The 24,237-nt window shown below is 46.5% G+C and overlaps 3 pseudogenes across 2 annotated transcripts; all 3 read right to left on the reverse strand.

Moving 5' to 3' along the window:
• Nucleotides 1-760: 760 nt before the first annotated feature.
• LOC123743195 (polysialoglycoprotein-like) lies at nucleotides 761-2,989 on the reverse strand (annotated as a pseudogene).
• Nucleotides 2,990-10,398: 7,409 nt separating this feature from the next.
• Nucleotides 10,399-13,019, reverse strand: LOC123743192 (polysialoglycoprotein-like; annotated as a pseudogene). The gene is made up of 6 exons (XR_006770017.1): nucleotides 12,914-13,019; nucleotides 12,676-12,741; nucleotides 12,426-12,509; nucleotides 11,776-12,299; nucleotides 11,150-11,714; nucleotides 10,399-11,112 (listed from the first exon to the last, which is right to left on the reverse strand). The product of XR_006770017.1 is annotated as a polysialoglycoprotein-like (transcript).
• Nucleotides 13,020-14,416: 1,397 nt separating this feature from the next.
• On the reverse strand, nucleotides 14,417-23,531 carry LOC123743056 (polysialoglycoprotein-like; annotated as a pseudogene). The gene is made up of 12 exons (XR_006769803.1): nucleotides 23,426-23,531; nucleotides 23,188-23,253; nucleotides 22,938-23,021; nucleotides 22,431-22,811; nucleotides 22,322-22,396; nucleotides 22,065-22,287; nucleotides 21,738-22,029; nucleotides 21,483-21,702; nucleotides 21,338-21,448; nucleotides 20,931-21,193; nucleotides 16,625-16,744; nucleotides 14,417-14,521 (listed from the first exon to the last, which is right to left on the reverse strand). The product of XR_006769803.1 is annotated as a polysialoglycoprotein-like (transcript).
• Between the last annotated feature and the right edge of the window lie 706 nt (nucleotides 23,532-24,237).

The following is a 24,237-nucleotide window of genomic DNA, read 5'->3' on the forward strand; positions in this document are numbered from 1 at the left end:
TTTCTCCCATGTAATCGGAGTGGGTGGGAAATCCTGGTAAAACTGTTCCCCCCATCAAACCCTAGGTTAGAGGCGCTACAAGCAACTCTGGGAGAGCTAGGACCTGATAGCAGCCTGCCAGCTAAAGCAGGTTAGCATTGACTTATTTAACCTGAAAGTTTGGATTGTCACTGGGATATGAAGACCAACCGCCAAAACGATGGGCTAATGAGACGAGAGCTGGTTTCACATGTAAGCATTCACTAATAGGAAACCAAGTCAGTCAGGAGAGAAGACACCCAGCAGAGTAATTTAAATGCAAGTTGACAACCGTGATATTAGTTAGCACTGAAACCCCGATTCTAGCAACATCCTCATATGTACCAACCCCAGACACTGTGTTCCACAACCATCAAGTTAAAATGAACTAGAACCCATTCCACATCATGTGATGCTACTAGCATAAATTGACCAACACTGAGCAAATGTAGCTTAAACACAGGGGTCAAAGTATTAATATATTGCTGGCAAGCATGTTATATGCAAAATAAATGTTGCCAAGTAGGAACCGCCAAAACAATACTGAGGACACAAGTATTACAGTTAATGTTTAATTGAGCCAAAACAAGCAAATGCAGTTACACACACAGACAACCTGGACTAGAGTACCCATGAACTCTTGAGCACCATGTCCCACGTCAGATATCCATGTTTGTGGTCAACGGGGGCTCCGATGAAGCGGTGAACAGTTCCTTAGAGGTAGCGTCGTCAGACGGGGGCCAGTCGCAGCTTCAGAGGTAGCGTCGTCAGACGGGGCCAGTCGCAGCTTCAGAGGTAGCGTCGTCAGACGGGGGCCAGTCGCAGCTTCAGAGGTAGCGTCGTCAGACGGGGGGCCAGTCGCAGCTTCAGAGGTAGCGTCGTCAGACGGGGCCAGTCGCAGCTTCAGAGGTAGCGTCGTCAGACGGGGGCCAGTCGCAGCTTCAGAGGTAGCGTCGTCAGACGGGGGCCAGTCGCAGCTTCAGAGGTAGCGTCGTCAGACGGGGGCCAGTCGCAGCTTCAGAGGTAGCGTCGTCAGACGGGGCCAGTCGCAGCTTCAGAGGTAGCGTCGTCAGACGGGCCAGTCGCAGCTTCAGAGGTAGCGTGCGTCAGACGGGCCAGTCGCAGCTTCAGAGGTAGCGTCGTCAGACGGGCCAGTCGCAGCTTCAGAGGTAGCGTCGTCAGACGGGCCAGTCGCAGCTTCAGAGGTAGCGTCGTCAGACGGGCCAGTCGCAGCTTCAGAGGTAGCGTCGTCAGACGGGCCAGTCGCAGCTTCAGAGGTAGCGTCGTCAGACGGGCCAGTCGCAGCTTCAGAGGTAGCGTCGTCAGACGGGCCAGTCGCAGCTTCAGAGGTAGCGTCGTCAGACGGGCCAGTCGCAGCTTCAGAGGTAGCGTCGTCAGACGGGCCAGTCGCAGCTTCAGAGGTAGCGTGCGTCAGACGGGCCAGTCGCAGCTTCAGAGGTAGCGTCGTCAGACGGGCCAGTCGCAGCTTCAGAGGTAGCGTCGTCAGACGGGCCAGTCGCAGCTTCAGAGGTAGCGTCGTCAGACGGGCCAGTCGCAGCTTCAGAGGTAGCGTCGTCAGACGGGCCAGTCGCAGCTTCAGAGGTAGCGTCGTCAGACGGGCCAGTCGCAGCTTCAGAGGTAGCGTGCGTCAGACGGGCCAGTCGCAGCTTCAGAGGTAGCGTGCGTCAGACGGGCCAGTCGCAGCTTCAGAGGTAGCGTCGTCAGACGGGCCAGTGGCAGCTTCAGAGGTAGCGTCGTCAGACGGGCCAGTCGCAGCTTCAGAGGTAGCGTCGTCAGACGGGCCAGTCGCAGCTTCAGAGGTAGCGTCGTCAGACGGGCCAGTGGCAGCTTCAGAGGTAGCGTCGTCAGACGGGCCAGTGGCAGCTTCAGAGGTAGCGTCGTCAGACGGGCCAGTCGCAGCTTCAGAGGTAGCGTCGTCAGACGGGCCAGTGGCAGCTTCAGAGGTAGCGTGCGTCAGACGGGCCAGTCGCAGCTTCAGAGGTAGCGTCGTCAGACGGGCCAGTCGCAGCTTCAGAGGTAGCGTCGTCAGACGGGCCAGTCGCAGCTTCAGAGGTAGCGTCGTCAGACGGGCCAGTCGCAGCTTCAGAGGTAGCGTCGTCAGACGGGCCAGTCGCAGCGTCGTCAGAGGACATGCGCCTCAGCTTCTCCTCAGAGGACAGGGCATCATTTGCCTGAGAGCTACCATGGTTTGGAGAAGCTTGGGATTCTACTTCGTTAGTCTCTAAATACTCTATAGAAAAAACAAAAGGAACAGTTGGGTATTCTACAGCAACACATCTGTTCCACACGGTCTAGGCCGAATTGCCAGTCGAATGTTGAACCCAACAGTTTTCAAAGTATATGTTTCAGGCCGTACCTTCTCTGTCTTGTTTAGCGTCAGACCCTATGGATCGGAGCAAGGCCAGGGCATGCTCAATGGAGACGTCATTTGATGACAGCTCTGAAAAACGTAGGTTAAGGTACACAAGCAAAATTACCAAATCAAAGGCTTTGACAACGTTATTTAGACTGAGTTACTCTATGGTGTTGAATGAGTGTCAAACACAGCAGCACCATAGACAGTGACAAAGAACATAGCTAGAAGGGTTGTGGAAAGAAACACTTACCTCCAAGTCTCCTCTGCAGAGAGACTTGATCTTGCTTCTGGGACTTTCCAACAGGGTAACAAGAAACTGAGGAGAAAGTGTTGACAGAAGTTGAGTTCACACAAAATAGCTACATATATTAATAATAGATGACCAATGCGGAAGAAACAGACAGTCAAATTTGAATCTCCAACTTATAAAGTTAAGCATATTTCCCAAACAAATCCCTTCAATCCAAATAAAACGTTAGTGAACCAACCTTTGACAACCCCCACAGTCATCACAAAGAGCAGCAATTCTCTCACACCTCCCATGATCATGAGAATAGTCTGTGTTATCAACAGGTAATGTCTTCCCATGGCCTGTATGAGGCTTATATAGGCCACTAATGACCGTTTACCTGACAAACATGACTTAACGATCAATTAACAAGCTTGATTGAGGTGTTACATTCAGATAGAAATAGACCATGTAGAACATATGTTGATTCTTTGGTGGGCAGGCAATCTTTTCTACTCCATATATTGCATTTATATCTGTAATGTTTAACCCTAATGGTCTCAGAATCTTCAAAGATATTAGGGGGAAATAAACACTGTACCCAAATCCACTTTTTACAATGCTCCTGGGAAATGGGTAGGCCTCCACCATACAGTTTTACAGCTGTGATATATTTATTTATTTACATAGATCACATACTTAAATATATATATGTTAGCTGTAGGTAGCTTTGGGATAAAATTCCCATATTGTATTGTTACTAACATAAATCATAATATATCATATTTTCCTCATTTGCTCTGTAGGAGGTTCGTCATATGAAGGACATTCAAGTGGATGTGACCCCTAACCTGACATAATGTAAACGTTATACATTAAGCTCTCTCCCTCAGTGACATGAATTAGTATATTTCATATTCTCAGAACCCAACAGTAGGTTTTAAGGTGTGGCTGCATGTTTGTCGTGGACGCATCGTCACTCTTGATGTTCTTTTTCCAGATTGCAAGTGAAACACCTTTAGATGTGGTAAGTGCCAGTTGGTAACTTTTCCTCACACTTGCTTGTTTAAGGTATGGATGCAACACCCCAGTATGTCTGCAGGGGCTGGTCACTGAGATTTACCATGTTACACATGCTACTAGACTAACCTTCCAAGTAAATATGTTACAAGTCTGAACTGGCCGTCCTTGTCTTTCCTCAACTAATTGAAAGCTCAGGGACAGACATCCTGAACGACTTTGATGTCAGAGCTCCCATCAGCCCTCTACACCTCGCTGTGAGTAAAGCCTACCTGCTCCTGTAGTGGTCTCCATATGACAAATGGCACCCTATTCCCTATTTAGTACACTACTTTTGACCAGATCCTTATAGGCCCTGATCAAAAGTAGTTCACTACATAGGGAATAGGGTGCTATCTGGGAAGCAGACATGGTGTTGATTTTCCACAGGAAGTTGACTGTCCAGACAGACTCACACACCAAATTCCTATCTATTCCTGATTCGTGTAAAATACATGCATATTCTACACAGTGATGATGAGGATGATTTCCTTATTTTGCCATTTGAGTTAATCAACCTCAGAGGAGAAGTAGAGTGTTTGTTTCTCAATCACACGCTTGGCAGGGACCTCCGATGTTGATGCTGGGCGGGAGCAAAAATGGGCTCCCGATTGAAAGACTCTGGTCTACTTTAGAGGTCTAGCACTGTATTTCTGTTCAGGCGTACCACTGGTCTACTATAGGACATTGATTATATATCGATTCAGGCGTACCACTGGACTTTGCTTGAGACTGTGTTTGTCTTTCTATTCAGGCGTACCACGGCCACCACCATGCTATGGAGTTCCTGGTTCAGTCTCTGCTGGATCTAGACGTGAGGGACAGCCAGGGCGCACCCTCTGGACCTGTCTGCCTTAGAAAGTAATGAAGAGAGGTTGGGCCAGTGCTTTGGGGCCAGGGGGTTTTCATAACCAAGTAATGAAGAGATGGAGATTGGATCCAGAGGGTTGGAGACAGGAGGTTGGAGCCAGTGGGTTGGGACCCAGTGTGTCGGGACCCAGTGTGTCAAGTTTGCTGACGACACGAAGGCGATGAGAGGTCAGAGACTTGGCATTGTGGTGCCAGGACAACCTCTCCCTCAATGCCAGTAAGACCAAGGAGCTGATCGTGGTCTACAGGAGCAAGAGGGGAGAGCACGTCCCCATCCACATCAACAGGGCTGTTCCTTGGCGACCTAACATGGTCCACACACACCCGCACAGTCGTGCATATTTGGCATGGGCACTCGCATCCTCAAAAAGTTAAAGGGTCTTGCTCTGACCCTACGCACAATCACTAGACTGTATACAAAGCATATGCACACTCACACACACTACATTCACACTCCCACACACACACACACACACACACACACACACACACACACACACACACACACACAAACCGACACAACCCAAACACACATGCATACACATTACACACTCTCACAAACACACACCTTTACACTCATCATTTGCAGCTGCTGCTCTGTTCTTTATTTTGCTATTATTATTATTATTATCATCTATCCTGATGCCTAGTCACTTTACCCTGCCTTCTTGTACATATCTACTTCAAATACCTCGTACCCCTGCACACTGATCTGGAACCTGTACTCCTTGTATATAGCTTTATTCTTGGGTATTTTATTCCTCGTGTTACAATATATACAGTACCAGTCAAAAGTTTGGACACACCTACTCATTCCAGGGTTTCTTTATTTTTTTTACAATTTTCTACATTGTAGAACATCAAAAGTATGAAATAACACATAAGGAATCCTGAAGTAACCAAAAAAGTGTTAAACAAATCAAAATATATTTTATATTTGAGATTCTTCAAAGTAGCCACCCTTTGCCTTGATGACAGCTTTGCACACTCTTGGCATTCACTCAACCAGCTTCATGAGGTACTCACCTGGAATGCATTTTAATTAACAGGTGTGCCTTGTTCAAAGTTAATTTGTGGAATTTATTTCCTTCTTAGTGCGTTTGAGCCAATCACTTGTTTTGTGACAAGGTAGGGGTGGTATACAGAAGATAGCCCTATTTGGTAAAATACCAAGTCCATATCATGGCAAGAACAGCTCAAATAAGCAAAGAGAAACAAAAGTCTATTATTATTTTAAGACATGAAGTTCAGTCAATCCGGAAAATTTCAAGAGCTTTGAATGTTTCTTCAAGTGCAGTTGCAAAATCCATCAAGCGCTATGTCTCTCATGAGGACCGCCACAGGAAAGGAAGACCCAGAGTTACCTCTGCTGTAAAGTTCAAGTAACAGACACATCTCAACATCAACTGTTCAGAGGAGACTACGTGAATCAGGCCTTCATGGTCAAATTGCTGCAAAGAAACCACTACTAAAGGACACCAATAAGAAGAAGAGACTTGCTTGGGCCAAGAAACACCAGCAATGGACATTAGACCGGTGGAAATCTGTCCTTTTGGAAAAGCAATCCAGGTGAAGCTGGTTGAGAGAATGCCAAGAGTGTGCAAAGGGTGGCTACATTGAAGAGTCTATATAAATATAAAATAGATTTTGATATGTTTAACACTTTTTTGGTTACTACATGATTCCATATGTGTTATTTCATAGTTTTGAGTTCTTCACTATTATTTTACAATGTAGAAAATAGTCAAAATAAAGAAAAACCTTTGAATAAGTAGGTGTGTCCAAACTTTTGATTGGTACTATATATATATATATATATATATATTCTATAGTTTTGTTCTCTGCATCGTTGGGGTGGGCTCGTAAGCAAGCATTTCACGGTAAAGAGTTGATTTGAGAGGGAAAGACAAAGAGCGAGGGAGTCCAAATGTATTCTGACCTAGTCTTTAGTATGAATCCATTTTTAATGAGACGAGTACAAAACATTAAAGGAACAGTTGTCTCCATGTCTCGTCCGTACCTGGTAGAGTATTCGGATGGGGGTCCCGCAAAGTTCATCCCAATGGCTGGGGGAGGAGGGTAGGCCTCATTGGTCATGTAGAGACATATCTTTTCCAGAGAACCTACCAATTTTCCTTCCTGAGGAAATTGCAAGAAATTACCAGGCTTCCCGTTCAAACCGAAAGTGCTATTTAGAAGCATATGTTTTATTTAACCAGGTAAGTTGACTGAGAACACATTCTCATTTACAGCAATGACCTGGGGAATAGTTACAGGGGATGGGGGGGGTGAATGAGCCAATAGTAAGCTTGGGATGATTAGGTGACCGTGATGGTATGAGGGCCAGATTGGGAATTTAGCCAGGACACCAGGGTTAACACCCCTACTCTAACAATAAGTGCCATGGGATCTTTAGTGACCACAGAGAGTCAGGACACCTGTTTAACGTCCCACCCGAAAGACAGCACATGTCCCCAATCACTGCCCTGGGATATTATTTTAGACCAGAGGAAAGAGTGACTCCTACTGGCCCTCCAACACCACTTCCAGCAGCAACTGGTCTCCAATCTAGGGACTGACCAGGACCAACCCTGCTTAGCTTCAGAAGCAAGCCAGCTGTGGGATGCAGGGTGTTAAGCAGCGAATAAAATCCAACATGATTATACCACTCTACATGGAGAAATATACACTAATGGGTTCTTGTATTTGTTGCTATTTAATCAACTCAAAGTCACCACACTATTTCATTGATGTAGCCTAGTTTTAACCGGTCTATGAGGCACTGTTGGCCGACGGGTCAAATATGAGGTTATTACAGTAGCCTACCTTTCACTGAAAGATGCATTTCGGTCCTTTCCTCTCCCCTTACACCTGGCTATCAAGGGAATTTGGGAAGGTTGTGGCTGTTTATACTTCGGTTATTGTGATGATTTTGTCAGAGGAAACAAATCTGAATCTCTGATAATCTAACAGTTACGCTGTAGCGGAGATTCAGCACAATGGATAGCGTCGCAGTTGATCAATTGCACGTGAATCTAAACCCGCAGTTTATCATGTGCCATTCTTCGGCTATATTTACATCAAATCTTCTCAGGCCTACCTATTGCATCTGTTCTCCAGCAATAAAGTACATTATCAAGTTAATATTCATTTAGTCACAGCATAAATTAAACGTGAGCCTACACAATCAAATTAACTTGTCAAGACCCTGCCATTCTTCTCCGTTATTACTTTTATTCAAGACAAAATACCCCCAGTTCTCGCATTATTTTACAGACTTGGTCAGAAAGGGTAACTGATTCTCAAGACCCAGACAAACAAATGTAGAATAACATTCAATACACAAACGTAGGCTACATAACAGGGGCGGAAATCCCAGGGGGGACGGGGGGTACACGACCCCCCCATCCTGGGAAAAATATGATTTGTCCCCCCCAATATATCACTGTAAACATAACTCTGTAATTTAAATAATATGAATAATACGCAATGAAAGCAATTGTGCTGATTATAGACACTTAATAGAGTTTTTTTAAGTTTCAAAATATTGCGACCCCCCCCTCCCTTTGCCTCACAATGGTTTGATCCACTGCCAGTTCCTTAGTTGGCAAGGTAACAGAGGGTTCGTATCTACTGTCTGAAAGGCACTCAATGCACGTGACTGACATGAGGTTAATCCAGTCAATCGCGCCATAGCAATGATTTGTTTTATGTTGGCAGGGTTCACACACACACACACACACACTAGCTGAATTTGCAGAGCTAGCGCGCAAATATTAACTATTAAGCTAGCTAGTACCTATTCCATTTATGTGGCGTCGTCAAAGATGGAATCTTTGCTATCGTCAATTTATTCCAAGATCAGCAATGTAAGTTAGTGCTTCAAAGTCCCTGTGATAAGGTTAGCGATAAACTGAAGTCCAAACTGAACAGAACTACACTCTCTTCTACCATTGTCTTAAATATATGTAATGGTCTCGTTGCAAAAGCTAAATTGTCTCAAGGGAACTTTTATTTATTTTATTTCACCTTTATTTAACCCGGGTAGCAAAGATTATAGCAAACACCACTGAAACGGAATTTGTGCTCGCTAGCTTTGCAAATTCAGCTATTGTTGGAAGCCAGCCAATATGAAACAAACGGTTAAAATTACAAAAGGTTGCAGCATATGTTGTGTAAATGGTGAACTCATACAGCTGTCAACTCTTGTCACTGCAATCCGTTTCACATTTGCTAGCTACCTTTTAGATCGAAGCCCATATAGAATGATAGAAGATATGATAGAAGCCCATCTCCTACTGTAAATAACCTACACACTGTGTGTGTGTGTGTGGCCAGCCAGGTAGAAAAATGGCAGAAAAAAGAAAAAAGACGGACATCAGAGTATTTTTCAGTACACCAAAATGCAAAGTAAGAACCCTAGTAGCCTAATATCTCAAAGACTAGTTGATAAAATGTTCATAAGAAAGAAGTGAAATGCTAATGAAAATGTTTCACAATGATGTCATTAGGCAGAGCAGGCAACAGATGGCACACAGACAGCAGAGCTGGGGACAGACTGGCAGAGACAGGGAGTCTCAGGTAAGTTTGTAGTCTTTGTTTGGCAACATTATGAAAGGTTCTCCATTTTTTTGACTTGTAAAATAGGAACATAATTGGAAAATGCCATGGATACCCCCACTCTCGACTGAACTAAGATCTGTTAAAGGCAATGGTATTGCTGTTGTGATTAGTTGTGTAGTTTTGGGTACCGGTAGTTAGGAGTACGGCAAACACCTTATTTCTTTGGTTCCTCAATATACATTTACCATATTACAACGTAGGCTGTGTGTTACAGCACTACTTTTGGTGTCCCCCCTCAGGAATTGCTCTTCAGAAAATGTCATGTAATTGTCCCCTCCAAAGTTGATATCAGATTTTCGCCCCTGCTACATAAAATAACCTGGAAGGCCTACCCTGTAGCAAACAAAATATTTGCATAGGCCGTAACGGTTTAACTTGCTTCAAAACAGGCTGAATTCAGGTTGGCATAAGTGAGTAAAGCGGTGCCACAGAAATTGTTTTGAATTAAAGCAGATACCTACCGGTAGCTCAAAAGTTGGAGCCAATTTTGTTGCTGTATTAACTGCATTTAAAGGTTGCGTGTACATGCTCTTTGAATTCATGGCGACTATAAGTACGACGCACACCCCGAGCGTTGATCATGCGGATAGAGAAGGCCTGTATGAACAGACTTCACCTCACGCTTTTCATAGAAATTAACCGGTTAATTTCTCCCATGTAATCGGAGTGGGTGGGAAATCCTGGTAAAACTGTTCCCCCCCATCAAACCCTAGGTTAGAGGCGCTACAAGCAACTCTGGGAGAGCTAGGACCTGATAGCAGCCTGCCAGCTAAAGCAGGTTAGCATTGACTTATTTAACCTGAAAGTTTGGATTGTCACTGGGATATGAAGACCAACCGCCAAAACGATGGGCTAATGAGACGAGAGCTGGTTTCACATGTAAGCATTCACTAATAGGAAACCAAGTCAGTCAGGAGAGAAGACACCCAGCAGAGTAATTTAAATGCAAGTTGACAACCGTGATATTAGTTAGCACTGAAACCCCGATTCTAGCAACATCCTCATATGTACCAACCCCAGACACTGTGTTCCACAACCATCAAGTTAAAATGAACTAGAACCCATTCCACATCATGTGATGCTACTAGCATAAATTGACCAACACTGAGCAAATGTAGCTTAAACACAGGGGTCAAAGTATTAATATATTGCTGAGGCCAAAGCATGGTATAATGCAAAATAAATGTTGCCAAGTAGGAACCGCCAAAACAATACTGAGGACACAAGTATTACAGTTAATGTTTAATTGAGCCAAAACAAGCAAATGCAGTTACACACACAGACAACCTGGACTAGAGTACCCATGAACTCTTGCAGGACCCCGAGCACCATGTCCCACGTCAGATATCCATGTTTGTGGTCAACGGGGGCTCCGATGAAGCGGTGAACAGTTCCTTAGAGGTAGCGTCGTCAGACGGGGGGCCAGTCGCAGCTTCAGAGGTAGCGTCGTCAGACGGGGCCAGTCGCAGCTTCAGAGGTAGCGTCGTCAGACGGGGCCAGTCGCAGCTTCAGAGGTAGCGTCGTCAGACGGGCCAGTCGCAGCTTCAGAGGTAGCGTCGTCAGACGGGGCCAGTCGCAGCTTCAGAGGTAGCGTCGTCAGACGGGGCCAGTCGCAGCTTCAGAGGTAGCGTCGTCAGACGGGGCCAGTCGCAGCTTCAGAGGTAGCGTCGTCAGACGGGGCCAGTCGCAGCTTCAGAGGTAGCGTCGTCAGACGGGGCCAGTCGCAGCTTCAGAGGTAGCGTCGTCAGACGGGGGCCAGTCGCAGCTTCAGAGGTAGCGTGCGTCAGACGGGCCAGTCGCAGCTTCAGAGGTAGCGTCGTCAGACGGGGCCAGTCGCAGCTTCAGAGGTAGCGTCGTCAGACGGGCCAGTCGCAGCTTCAGAGGTAGCGTCGTCAGACGGGGCCAGTCGCAGCTTCAGAGGTAGCGTCGTCAGACGGGGGCCAGTCGCAGCTTCAGAGGTAGCGTGCGTCAGACGGGGCCAGTCGCAGCTTCAGAGGTAGCGTCGTCAGACGGGCCAGTCGCAGCTTCAGAGGTAGCGTCGTCAGACGGGGCCAGTCGCAGCTTCAGAGGTAGCGTCGTCAGACGGGCCAGTCGCAGCTTCAGAGGTAGCGTGCGTCAGACGGGGCCAGTCGCAGCTTCAGAGGTAGCGTCGTCAGACGGGCCAGTCGCAGCTTCAGAGGTAGCGTCGTCAGACGGGCCAGTCGCAGCTTCAGAGGTAGCGTCGTCAGACGGGGCCAGTCGCAGCTTCAGAGGTAGCGTCGTCAGACGGGGCCAGTCGCAGCTTCAGAGGTAGCGTGCGTCAGACGGGGCCAGTCGCAGCTTCAGAGGTAGCGTCGTCAGACGGGCCAGTCGCAGCTTCAGAGGTAGCGTCGTCAGACGGGCCAGTCGCAGCTTCAGAGGTAGCGTGCGTCAGACGGGGCCAGTCGCAGCTTCAGAGGTAGCGTCGTCAGACGGGCCAGTCGCAGCTTCAGAGGTAGCGTCGTCAGACGGGCCAGTCGCAGCTTCAGAGGTAGCGTGCGTCAGACGGGCCAGTCGCAGCTTCAGAGGTAGCGTGCGTCAGACGGGCCAGTCGCAGCTTCAGAGGTAGCGTGCGTCAGACGGGGCCAGTCGCAGCTTCAGAGGTAGCGTCGTCAGACGGGCCAGTCGCAGCTTCAGAGGTAGCGTCGTCAGACGGGCCAGTCGCAGCTTCAGAGGTAGCGTCGTCAGACGGGCCAGTCGCAGCTTCAGAGGTAGCGTCGTCAGACGGGCCAGTCGCAGCTTCAGAGGTAGCGTCGTCAGACGGGCCAGTCGCAGCTTCAGAGGTAGCGTCGTCAGACGGGCCAGTCGCAGCTTCAGAGGTAGCGTCGTCAGACGGGCCAGTCGCAGCTTCAGAGGTAGCGTCGTCAGACGGGCCAGTCGCAGCTTCAGAGGTAGCGTCGTCAGACGGGCCAGTCGCAGCTTCAGAGGTAGCGTCGTCAGACGGGCCAGTCGCAGCTTCAGAGGTAGCGTCGTCAGACGGGCCAGTCGCAGCGTCGTCAGAGGACATGCGCCTCAGCTTCTCCTCAGAGGACAGGGCATCATTTGCCTGAGAGCTACCATGGTTTGGAGAAGCTTGGGATTCTACTTCGTTAGTCTCTAAATACTCTATAGAAAAAACAAAAGGAACAGTTGGGTATTCTACAGCAACACATCTGTTCCACACGGTCTAGGCCGAATTGCCAGTCGAATGTTGAACCCAACAGTTTTCAAAGTATATGTTTCAGGCCGTACCTTCTCTGTCTTGTTTAGCGTCAGACCCTATGGATCGGAGCAAGGCCAGGGCATGCTCAATGGAGACGTCATTTGATGACAGCTCTGAAAAACGTAGGTTAAGGTACACAAGCAAAATTACCAAATCAAAGGCTTTGACAACGTTATTTAGACTGAGTTACTCTATGGTGTTGAATGAGTGTCAAACACAGCAGCACCATAGACAGTGACAAAGAACATAGCTAGAAGGGTTGTGGAAAGAAACACTTACCTCCAAGTCTCCTCTGCAGAGAGACTTGATCTTGCTTCTGGGACTTTCCAACAGGGTAACAAGAAACTGAGGAGAAAGTGTTGACAGAAGTTGAGTTCACACAAAATAGCTACATATATTAATAATAGATGACCAATGCGGAAGAAACAGACAGTCAAATTTGAATCTCCAACTTATAAAGTTAAGCATATTTCCCAAACAAATCCCTTCAATCCAAATAAAACGTTAGTGAACCAACCTTTGACAACCCCCACAGTCATCACAAAGAGCAGCAATTCTCTCACACCTCCCATGATCATGAGAATAGTCTGTGTTATCAACAGGTAATGTCTTCCCATGGCCTGTATGAGGCTTATATAGGCCACTAATGACCGTTTACCTGACAAACATGACTTAACGATCAATTAACAAGCTTGATTGAGGTGTTACATTCAGATAGAAATAGACCATGTAGAACATATGTTGATTCTTTGGTGGGCAGGCAATCTTTTCTACTCCATATATTGCATTTATATCTGTAATGTTTAACCCTAATGGTCTCAGAATCTTCAAAGATATTAGGGGGAAATAAACACTGTACCCAAATCCACTTTTTACAATGCTCCTGGGAAATGGGTAGGCCTCCACCATACAGTTTTACAGCTGTGATATATTTATTTATTTACATAGATCACATACTTAAATATATATATGTTAGCTGTAGGTAGCTTTGGGATAAAATTCCCATATTGTATTGTTACTAACATAAATCATAATATATCATATTTTCCTCATTTGCTCTGTAGGAGGTTCGTCATATGAAGGACATTCAAGTGGATGTGACCCCTAACCTGACATAATGTAAACGTTATACATTAAGCTCTCTCCCTCAGTGACATGAATTAGTATATTTCATATTCTCAGAACCCAACAGTAGGTTTTAAGGTGTGGCTGCATGTTTGTCGTGGACGCATCGTCACTCTTGATGTTCTTTTTCCAGATTGCAAGTGAAACACCTTTAGATGTGGTAAGTGCCAGTTGGTAACTTTTCCTCACACTTGCTTGTTTAAGGTATGGATGCAACACCCCAGTATGTCTGCAGGGGCTGGTCACTGAGATTTACCATGTTACACATGCTACTAGACTAACCTTCCAAGTAAATATGTTACAAGTCTGAACTGGCCGTCCTTGTCTTTCCTCAACTAATTGAAAGCTCAGGGACAGACATCCTGAACGACTTTGATGTCAGAGCTCCCATCAGCCCTCTACACCTCGCTGTGAGTAAAGCCTACCTGCTCCTGTAGTGGTCTCCATATGACAAATGGCACCCTATTCCCTATTTAGTACACTACTTTTGACCAGATCCTTATAGGCCCTGATCAAAAGTAGTTCACTACATAGGGAATAGGGTGCTATCTGGGAAGCAGGCATGGTGTTGATTTTACACAGGAAGTTGACTGTCCAGACAGACTCACACACCAAATTCCTATCTATTCCTGATTCGTGTAAAATACATGCATATTCTACACAGTGATGATGAGGATGATTTCCTTATTTTGCCATTTGAGTTAATCAACCTCAGAGGAGAAGTAGAGTGTTTGTTTCTCAATCACACGCTTGGCAGGGACCTCCGATGTTGATGCTGGGCGGGAGCAAAAATGGGCTCCCGATTGAAAGACTCTGGTCTACTTTAGAGGTCTAGCACTGTATTTCTGTTCAGGCGTACCACTGGTCTACTATAGGACATTGATTATATATCTATTCAGGCGTACCACTGGACTTTGCTTGAGACTGTGTTTGTCTTTCTATTCAGGCGTACCACGGCCACCACCATGCTATGGAGTTCCTGGTTCAGTCTCTGCTGGATCTAGACGTGAGGGACAGCCAGGGGCGCACCCTCTGGACCTGTCTGCCTTAAAAAGTAATGAAGAGAGGTTGGGCCAGTGCTTTGGGGCCAGGGGGTTTTCATAACCAAGTAATGAAGAGATGGAGATTGGATCCAGAGGGTTGGAGACAGGAGGTTGGAGCCAGTGGGTTGGGACCCAGTGTGTCGGGACCCAGTGTGTCAAGTTTGCTGAAGACACGAAGGCGATGAGAGGTCAGAGACTTGGCATTGTGGTGCCAGGACAACCTCTCCCTCAATGCCAGTAAGACCAAGGAGCTGATCGTGGTCTACAGGAGCAAGAGGGGAGAGCACGTCCCCATCCACATCAACAGGGCTGTTCCTTGGCGACCTAACATGGTCCACACACACCCGCACAGTCGTGGCATGGGCACTCGCATCCTCAAAAAGTTAAAGGGTCTTGCTCTGACCCTACGCACAATCACTAGACTGTATACAAAGCATATGAACACTCACACACACTACATTCACACTCCCACACACACACTCCCACACACACACACACACACACACACACACACACACACACACACACACACACACACACACACACACACACAAACCGACACAACCCAAACACACATGCATACACATTACACACTCTCACAAACACACACCTTTACACTCATCATTTGCAGCTGCTGCTCTGTTCTTTATTTTGCTATTATTATTATTATTATCAATCCTGATGCCTAGTCACTTTACCCTGCCTTCTTGTACATATCTACTTCAAATACCTCGTACCCCTGCACACTGATCTGGAACCTGTACTCCTTGTATATAGCTTTATTCTTGGGTATTTTATTCCTCGTGTTACAATATATACAGTACCAGTCAAAAGTTTGGACACACCTACTAATTCCAGGGTTTCTTTATTTTTTTTACAATTTTCTACATTGTAGAACATCAAAAGTATGAAATAACACATAAGGAATCCTGAAGTAACCAAAAAAGTGTTAAACAAATCAAAATATATTTGATATTTGAGATTCTTCAAAGTAGCCACCCTTTGCCTTGATGACAGCTTTGCACACTCTTGGCATTCACTCAACCAGCTTCATGAGGTACTCACCTGGAATGCATTTTAATTAACAGGTGTGCCTTGTTCAAAGTTAATTTGTGGAATTTATTTCCTTCTTAGTGCGTTTGAGCCAATCACTTGTTTTGTGACAAGGTAGGGGTGGTATACAGAAGATAGCCCTATTTGGTAAAATACCAAGTCCATATCATGGCAAGAACAGCTCAAATAAGCAAAGAGAAACAAAAGTCTATTATTATTTTAAGACATGAAGTTCAGTGAATCCGGAAAATTTCAAGAACTTTGAATGTTTCTTCAAGTGCAGTTGCAAAATCCATCAAGCGCTATGTCTCTCATGAGGACCGCCACAGGAAAGGAAGACCCAGAGTTACCTCTGCTGTAAAGTTCAAGTAACAGACACATCTCAACATCAACTGTTCAGAGGAGACTACGTGAATCAGGCCTTCATGGTCAAATTGCTGCAAAGAAACCACTACTAAAGGACACCAATAAGAAGAAGAGACTTGCTTGGGCCAAGAAACACCAGCAATGGACATTAGACCGGTGGAAATCTGTCCTTTTGGAAAAGCAATCCAGGTGAAGCTGGTTGAGAGAATGCCAAGAGTGTGCAAAGGGTGGCTACATTGAAGAGTCTATATAAATATAAAATAGATTTTGATATGTTTAACACTTTTTTGGTTACTACATGATTCCATATGTGTTATTTCATAGTTTTGAGTTCTTCACTATTATTTTACAATGTAGAAAATAGTCAAAATAAAGAAAAACCTTTGAATAAGTAGGTGTGTCCAAACTTTTGATTGGTACTATTATATATATATATATATATATATTCTATAGTTTTGTTCTCTACATCGTTGGGGTGGGCTCGTAAGCAAGCATTTCACGGTAAAGAGTTGATTTGAGAGGGAAAGACAAAGAGCGAGGGAGTCCAAATGTATTCTGACCTAGTCTTTAGTATGAATCCATTTTTAATGAGACGAGTACAAAACATTAAAGGAACAGTTGTCTCCATGTCTCGTCCGTACCTGGTAGAGTATTCGGATGGGGGGTCCCGCAAAGTTCATCCCAATGGCTGGGGGAGGAGGGTAGGCCTCATTGGTCATGTAGAGACATATCTTTTCCAGAGAACCTACCAATTTTCCTTCCTGAGGAAATTGCAAGAAATTACCAGGCTTCCCGTTCAAACCGAAAGTGCTATTTAGAAGCATATGTTTTATTTAACCAGGTAAGTTGACTGAGAACACATTCTCATTTACAGCAATGACCTGGGGAATAGTTACAGGGGATGGGGCGGGTGAATGAGCCAATAGTAAGCTTGGGATGATTAGGTGACCGTGATGGTATGAGGGCCAGATTGGGAATTTAGCCAGGACACCAGGGTTAACACCCCTACTCTAACAATAAGTGCCATGGGATCTTTAGTGACCACAGAGAGTCAGGACACCTGTTTAACGTCCCACCCGAAAGACAGCACATGTCCCCAATCACTGCCCTGGGATATTATTTTAGACCAGAGGAAAGAGTGACTCCTACTGGCCCTCCAACACCACTTCCAGCAGCAACTGGTCTCCAATCTAGGGACTGACCAGGACCAACCCTGCTTAGCTTCAGAAGCAAGCCAGCTGTGGGATGCAGGGTGTTAAGCAGCGAATAAAATCCAACATGATTATAACACTCTACATGGAGAAATATACACTAATGGGTTCTTGTATTTGTTGCTATTTAATCAACTCAAAGTCACCACACTATTTCATTGATGTAGCCTAGTTTTAACCGGTCTATGAGGCACTGTTGGCCGACGGGTCAAATATGAGGTTATTACAGTAGCCTACCTTTCACTGAAAGATGCATTTCGGTCCTTTCCTCTCCCCTTACACCTGGCTATCAAGGGAATTTGGGAAGGTTGTGGCTGTTTATACTTCGGTTATTGTGATGATTTTGTCAGAGGAAACAAATCTGAATCTCTGATAATCTAACAGTTACGCTGTAGCGGAGATTCAGCACAATGGATAGCGCCGCAGTTGATCAATTGCACGTGAATCTAAACCCGCAGTTTATCATGTGCCATTCTTCGGCTATATTTACATCAAATCTTCTCAGGCCTACCTATTGCATCTGTTCTCCAGCAATAAAGTACATTATCAAGTTAATATTCATTTAGTCACAGCATAAATTAAACGTGAGCCTACACAATCAAATTAACTTGTCAAGACCCTGCCATTCTTCTCCGTTATTACTTTTATTCAAGACAAAATACCCCCAGTTCTCGCATTATTTTACAGACTTGGTCAGAAAGGGTAACTGATTCTCAAGACCCAGACAAACAAATGTAGAATAACATTCAATACACAAACGTAGGCTACATAACAGGGGCGGAAATCCCAGGGGGGACGGGGGGTACACGACCCCCCCCATCCTGGGAAAAATATGATTTGTCCCCCCCAATATATCACTGTAAACATAACTCTGTAATTTAAATAATATGAATAATACGCAATGAAAGCAATTGTGCTGATTATAGACACTTAATAGAGCTTTTTTAAGTTTCAAAAGATTGCGACCCCCCACCCTTTGCCTCACAATGGTTTGATCCACTGCCAGTTCCTTAGTTGGCAAGGTAACAGAGGGTTCGTATCTACTGTCTGAAAGGCACTCAATGCACGTGACTGACATGAGGTTAATCCAGTCAATCGCGCCATAGCAATGATTTGTTTTATGTTGGCAGGGTTCACACACACACACACACACACTAGCTGAATTTGCAGAGCTAGCGCGCAAATATTAACTATTAAGCTAGCTAGTACCTATTCCATTTATGTGGCGTCGTCAAAGATGGAATCTTTGCTATCGTCAATTTATTCCAAGATCAGCAATGTAAGTTAGTGCTTCAAAGTCCCTGTGATAAGGTTAGCGATAAACTGAAGTCCAAACTGAACAGAACTACACTCTCTTCTACCATTGTCTTAAATATATGTAATGGTCTCGTTGCAAAAGCTAAATTGTCTCAAGGGAACTTTTTATTTATTTTATTTCACCTTTATTTAACCCGGGTAGCAAAGATTATAGCAAACACCACTGAAACGGAATTTGTGCTCGCTAGCTTTGCAAATTCAGCTATTGTTGGAAGCCAGCCAATATGAAACAAACGGTTAAAATTACAAAAGGTTGCAGCATATGTTGTGTAAATGGTGAACTCATACAGCTGTCAACTCTTGTCACTGCAATCCGTTTCACATTTGCTAGCTACCTTTTAGATCGAAGCCCATATAGAATGATAGAAGATATGATAGAAGCCCATCTCCTACTGTAAATAACCTACACACTGTGTGTGTGTGTGTGTGGCCAGCCAGGTAGAAAAATGGCAGAAAAAAAGACGGACATCAGAGTATTTTTCAGTACACCAAAATGCAAAGTAAGAACCCTAGTAGCCTAATATCTCAAAGACTAGTTGATAAAATGTTCATAAGAAAGAAGTGAAATGCTAATGAAAATGTTTCACAATGATGTCATTAGGCAGAGCAGGCAACAGATGGCACACAGACGGCAGAGCTGGGGACAGACTGGCAGAGACAGGGAGTCTCAGGTAAGTTTGTTGAGTCTTTGTTTGGCAACATTATGAAAGGTTCTCCATTTTTTTGACTTGTAAAATAGGAACATAATTGGAAAATGCCATGGATACCCCCACTCTCAACTTACACTGGTGACTGAACTAAGATCTGTTAAAGGCAATGGTATTGCTGTTGTGATTAGTTGTGTAGTTTTGGGTACCGGTAGTTAGGAGTACGGCAAACACCTTATTTCTTTGGTTCCTCAATATACATTTACCATATTACAACGTAGGCTGTGTGTTACAGCACTACTTTTGGTGTCCCCCTCAGGAATTGCTCTTCAGAAAATGTCATGTAATTGTCCCCTCCAAAGTTGATATCAGATTTTCGCCCCTGCTACATAAAATAACCTGGAAGGCCTACCCTGTAGCAAACAAAATATTTGCATAGGCCGTAACGGTTTAACTTGCTTCAAAACAGGCTGAATTCAGGTTGGCATAAGTGAGTAAAGCGGTGCCACAGAAATTGTTTTGAATTAAAGCAGATACCTACCGGTAGCTCAAAAGTTGGAGCCAATTTTGTTGCTGTATTAACTGCATTTAAAGGTTGCGTGTACATGCTCTTTGAATTCATGGCGACTATAAGTACGACGCACACCCCGAGCGTTGATCATGCGGATAGAGAAGGCCTGTATGAACAGACTTCACCTCACGCTTTTCATAGAAATTAACCGGTTAATTTCTCCCATGTAATCGGAGTGGGTGGGAAATCCTGGTAAAACTGTTCCCCCCATCAAACCCTAGGTTAGAGGCGCTACAAGCAACTCTGGGAGAGCTAGGACCTGATAGCAGCCTGCCAGCTAAAGCAGGTTAGCATTGACTTATTTAACCTGAAAGTTTGGATTGTCACTGGGATATGAAGACCAACCGCCAAAACGATGGGCTAATGAGACGAGAGCTGGTTTCACATGTAAGCATTCACTAATAGGAAACCAAGTCAGTCAGGAGAGAAGACACCCAGCAGAGTAATTTAAATGCAAGTTGACAACCGTGATATTAGTTAGCACTGAAACCCCGATTCTAGCAACATCCTCATATGTACCAACCCCAGACACTGTGTTCCACAACCATCAAGTTAAAATGAACTAGAACCCATTCCACATCATGTGATGCTACTAGCATAAATTGACCAACACTGAGCAAATGTAGCTTAAACACAGGGGTCAAAGTATTAATATATTGCTGAGGCCAAAGCAGATAATGCAAAATAAATGTTGCCAAGTAGGAACCGCCAAAACAATACTGAGGACACAAGTATTACAGTTAATGTTTAATTGAGCCAAAACAAGCAAATGCAGTTACACACACAGACAACCTGGACTAGAGTACCCATGAACTCTTGCATGACCCCGAGCACCATGTCCCACGTCAGATATCCATGTTTGTGGTCAACGGGGGCTCCGATGAAGCGGTGAACAGTTCCTTAGAGGTAGCGTCGTCAGACGGGCCAGTCGCAGCTTCAGAGGTAGCGTCGTCAGACGGGCCAGTCGCAGCTTCAGAGGTAGCGTGCGTCAGACGGGCCAGTCGCAGCTTCAGAGGTAGCGTCGTCAGACGGGCCAGTCGCAGCTTCAGAGGTAGCGTCGTCAGACGGGCCAGTCGCAGCTTCAGAGGTAGCGTCGTCAGACGGGCCAGTCGCAGCTTCAGAGGTAGCGTCGTCAGACGGGCCAGTCGCAGCTTCAGAGGTAGCGTGCGTCAGACGGGCCAGTCGCAGCTTCAGAGGTAGCGTCGTCAGACGGGCCAGTCGCAGCTTCAGAGGTAGCGTCGTCAGACGGGCCAGTCGCAGCTTCAGAGGTAGCGTCGTCAGACGGGCCAGTCGCAGCTTCAGAGGTAGCGTCGTCAGACGGGCCAGTCGCAGCTTCAGAGGTAGCGTCGTCAGACGGGCCAGTCGCAGCTTCAGAGGTAGCGTCGTCAGACGGGCCAGTCGCAGCTTCAGAGGTAGCGTCGTCAGACGGGCCAGTCGCAGCTTCAGAGGTAGCGTCGTCAGACGGGCCAGTCGCAGCTTCAGAGGTAGCGTGCGTCAGACGGGCCAGTCGCAGCTTCAGAGGTAGCGTGCGTCAGACGGGCCAGTCGCAGCTTCAGAGGTAGCGTCGTCAGACGGGCCAGTCGCAGCTTCAGAGGTAGCGTGCGTCAGACGGGCCAGTCGCAGCTTCAGAGGTGGCGTCGTCAGACGGGCCAGTCGCAGCTTCAGAGGTGGCGTCGTCAGACGGGCCAGTCGCAGCTTCAGAGGTGGCGTCGTCAGACGGGCCAGTCGCAGCTTCAGAGGTAGCGTGCGTCAGACGGGCCAGTCGCAGCTTCAGAGGTAGCGTCGTCAGACGGGCCAGTCGCAGCTTCAGAGGTAGCGTCGTCAGACGGGCCAGTCGCAGCTTCAGAGGTAGCGTCGTCAGACGGGGCCAGTCGCAGCTTCAGAGGTAGCGTCGTCAGACGGGCCAGTCGCAGCTTCAGAGGTAGCGTCGTCAGACGGGCCAGTCGCAGCTTCAGAGGTAGCGTCGTCAGACGGGGCCAGTCGCAGCTTCAGAGGTAGCGTGCGTCAGACGGGCCAGTCGCAGCTTCAGAGGTAGCGTCGTCAGACGGGCCAGTCGCAGCTTCAGAGGTAGCGTCGTCAGACGGGCCAGTCGCAGCTTCAGAGGTAGCGTCGTCAGACGGGCCAGTCGCAGCTTCAGAGGTAGCGTCGTCAGACGGGCCAGTCGCAGCTTCAGAGGTAGCGTCGTCAGACGGGCCAGTCGCAGCTTCAGAGGTAGCGTCGTCAGACGGGGCCAGTCGCAGCTTCAGAGGTAGCGTCGTCAGACGGGCCAGTCGCAGCTTCAGAGGTAGCGTCGTCAGACGGGGCCAGTCGCAGCTTCAGAGGTAGCGTCGTCAGACGGGGCCAGTCGCAGCTTCAGAGGTAGCGTCGTCAGACGGGCCAGTCGCAGCTTCAGAGGTAGCGTCGTCAGACGGGCCAGTCGCAGCTTCAGAGGTAGCGTCGTCAGACGGGGGGCCAGTCGCAGCTTCAGAGGTAGCGTCGTCAGACGGGGCCAGTCGCAGCTTCAGAGGTAGCGTCGTCAGACGGGCCAGTCGCAGCTTCAGAGGTAGCGTCGTCAGACGGGCCAGTCGCAGCTTCAGAGGTAGCGTGCGTCAGACGGGCCAGTCGCAGCTTCAGAGGTAGCGTCGTCAGACGGGCCAGTCGCAGCTTCAGAGGTAGCGTCGTCAGACGGGCCAGTCGCAGCTTCAGAGGTAGCGTGCGTCAGACGGGCCAGTCGCAGCTTCAGAGGTAGCGTCGTCAGACGGGCCAGTCGCAGCTTCAGAGGTAGCGTCGTCAGACGGGCCAGTCGCAGCTTCAGAGGTAGCGTCGTCAGACGGGCCAGTCGCAGCTTCAGAGGTAGCGTCGTCAGACGGGCCAGTCGCAGCTTCAGAGGTAGCGTCGTCAGACGGGCCAGTCGCAGCTTCAGAGGTAGCGTCGTCAGACGGGCCAGTCGCAGCTTCAGAGGTAGCGTCGTCAGACGGGCCAGTCGCAGCGTCGTCAGAGGACATGCGCCTCAGCTTCTCCTCAGAGGACAGGGCATCATTTGCCTGAGAGCTACCATGGTTTGGAGAAGCTTGGGATTCTACTTCGTTAGTCTCTAAATACTCTATAGAAAAAACAAAAGGAACAGTTGGGTATTCTACAGCAACACATCTGTTCCACACGGTCTAGGCCGAATTGCCAGTCGAATGTTGAACCCAACAGTTTTCAAAGTATATGTTTCAGGCCGTACCTTCTCTGTCTTGTTTAGCGTCAGACCCTATGGATCGGAGCAAGGCCAGGGCATGCTCAATGGAGACGTCATTTGATGACAGCTCTGAAAAACGTAGGTTAAGGTACACAAGCAAAATTACCAAATCAAAGGCTTTGACAACGTTATTTAGACTGAGTTACTCTATGGTGTTGAATGAGTGTCAAACACAGCAGCACCATAGACAGTGACAAAGAACATAGCTAGAAGGGTTGTGGAAAGAAACACTTACCTCCAAGTCTCCTCTGCAGAGAGACTTGATCTTGCTTCTGGGACTTTCCAACAGGGTAACAAGAAACTGAGGAGAAAGTGTTGACAGAAGTTGAGTTCACACAAAATAGCTACATATATTAATAATAGATGACCAATGCGGAAGAAACAGACAGTCAAATTTGAATCTCCAACTTATAAAGTTAAGCATATTTCCCAAACAAATCCCTTCAATCCAAATAAAACGTTAGTGAACCAACCTTTGACAACCCCCACAGTCATCACAAAGAGCAGCAATTCTCTCACACCTCCCATGATCATGAGAATAGTCTGTGTTATCAACAGGTAATGTCTTCCCATGGCCTGTATGAGGCTTATATAGGCCACTAATGACCGTTTACCTGACAAACATGACTTAACGATCAATTAACAAGCTTGATTGAGGTGTTACATTCAGATAGAAATAGACCATGTAGAACATATGTTGATTCTTTGGTGGGCAGGCAATCTTTTCTACTCCATATATTGCATTTATATCTGTAATGTTTAACCCTAATGGTCTCAGAATCTTCAAAGATATTAGGGGGAAATAAACACTGTACCCAAATCCACTTTTTACAATGCTCCTGGGAAATGGGTAGGCCTCCACCATACAGTTTTACAGCTGTGATATATTTATTTATTTACATAGATCACATACTTAAATATATATATGTTAGCTGTAGGTAGCTTTGGGATAAAATTCCCATATTGTATTGTTACTAACATAAATCATAATATATCATATTTTCCTCATTTGCTCTGTAGGAGGTTCGTCATATGAAGGACATTCAAGTGGATGTGACCCCTAACCTGACATAATGTAAACGTTATACATTAAGCTCTCTCCCTCAGTGACATGAATTAGTATATTTCATATTCTCAGAACCCAACAGTAGGTTTTAAGGTGTGGCTGCATGTTTGTCGTGGACGCATCGTCACTCTTGATGTTCTTTTTCCAGATTGCAAGTGAAACACCTTTAGATGTGGTAAGTGCCAGTTGGTAACTTTTCCTCACACTTGCTTGTTTAAG

The sequence above is a fragment of the Salmo salar genome, chromosome ssa05 (assembly GCF_905237065.1).
Source record: "Salmo salar chromosome ssa05, Ssal_v3.1, whole genome shotgun sequence".
NCBI classification, from domain to species: domain Eukaryota; kingdom Metazoa; phylum Chordata; class Actinopteri; order Salmoniformes; family Salmonidae; genus Salmo; species Salmo salar.